Source organism: Lagopus leucura, unplaced genomic scaffold (assembly GCF_019238085.1).
Source record: "Lagopus leucura isolate 7727_CA_CO unplaced genomic scaffold, USGS_WTPT01 Super-Scaffold_100018, whole genome shotgun sequence".
Taxonomy (NCBI): Eukaryota; Metazoa; Chordata; class Aves; order Galliformes; family Phasianidae; genus Lagopus; species Lagopus leucura.
In genome coordinates, this window is record NW_024962272.1 from 1490979 (window position 1) to 1492331 (window position 1353).

The window sequence follows — 1353 nt, forward strand, 5'->3', positions numbered from 1 at the left end:
AAGAAGAAAAAGAAAAAGAAAAAGAAAAAGAAAAAGAAAAAGAAAAAGAAAAAGAAAAAGAAAAAAAAAAGAAAAAAAAAAGAAAAAGAAAAAGAAAAAGAAAAAGAAAAAGAAAAAGAAAAAGAAAAAGAAAAAGAAAAAGAAAAAGAAAAAAGAAAAAAGAAAAAAGAAAAAAGAAAAACATTTTTCCTTTGATATTTCCGTTGTGAGATCCATCTGACCAAGCACATTGTGGTCTCTGCTTAAGTTTCTACTCTGTATCATCATCAAACACTAAGATAATGAAAATTACTTCTGTTCTCTTCAGTAAGTTTTAAAGGCTCTTAAAACACTATTCTCAATCTCATTCATTGATCTATCTCAATTTCATATAATCTATCATCTCATCTATAATCCTTTAGGGCAAATAATTAACTGTTTCATCTCCAGTGTAATTAGTATCATTGAAACATTCTCAGTGTAGGATGAATATAACCACTAGTATATAATGTACCCATAGAGGAAAAAGATCAGCAATTGTGCAGTAGTTACAGTGGGGTTTGTTTTTTAAATAAAGTTGTTCTTCCCCTACAAGATCCCTATAATTTCATATATTCTAGCAAACATTGGATGTCTAAACATGACAGAATTTTCCTTTCAATATTTAGGTACATCGGTATGCTATTCCCAAGATACATCAATTTTTTTTTGTTTGCTTTTCTATATTAAGCTATATTACATATAAGAAAGACCATTGAGTCATTCCACTGCTATCTCCTTCTATTGTCTGACCAGCAACACTGAAAGTTTTTCCTCTGTGAATGCTCTGCCTCATAAATCTTTTTTGACTCAGTCTTCCTTAGCTGCATTTGTTACTGACCAAACCTTACTCAATCTAATACTAATGGCTACATTTTTCAGGTTTTCATCCTTTTACTGTCTCAAAGTCATTTATTTCAGGATTTCACCTGCCTCAAAATTCTCAGTCAGTAATGAAAAGGGAGAGCAACATTCTGAAGAGCTGCCAGTTGGAATGCACTAAAGAGAAGGCAAGTGAAATCTCCAACAATTTTTAATGATTTTCTCATTTTCTTCCCCATGTCCTTTACATTACAGATGGGAACTTTACAGACCAGCAATAACAGCAACACCCACTGATTGTACAGTGCTTCGTATTTTCTTGCCAAATCTTCTTTGTCTTCTCTGATCCCTGTTCACACAGTTCTGTCAGCTCTTAAGTCCTATTTCTTCTAAATCTCCCAGCACCTTTTCTCCCCAAATGCAACTAACCTCTACAAACTCTGTCAAATCATTCAGCCAAGTCTGCTGTTTTTTTTTTTTTTTTTTTTTTTTTTTTTTTTTTTTTTTTTTTTT

The 1353-nt window shown here is 31.5% G+C and overlaps 1 protein-coding gene across 1 annotated transcript in view; it reads right to left on the bottom strand.

The window, feature by feature from the left end:
- The window catches only part of PTPRD (protein tyrosine phosphatase receptor type D), a 273196-nt gene that overhangs the window by 110030 nt on the left and 161813 nt on the right, over nucleotides 1-1353 (bottom strand). The window lies entirely within an intron of this gene.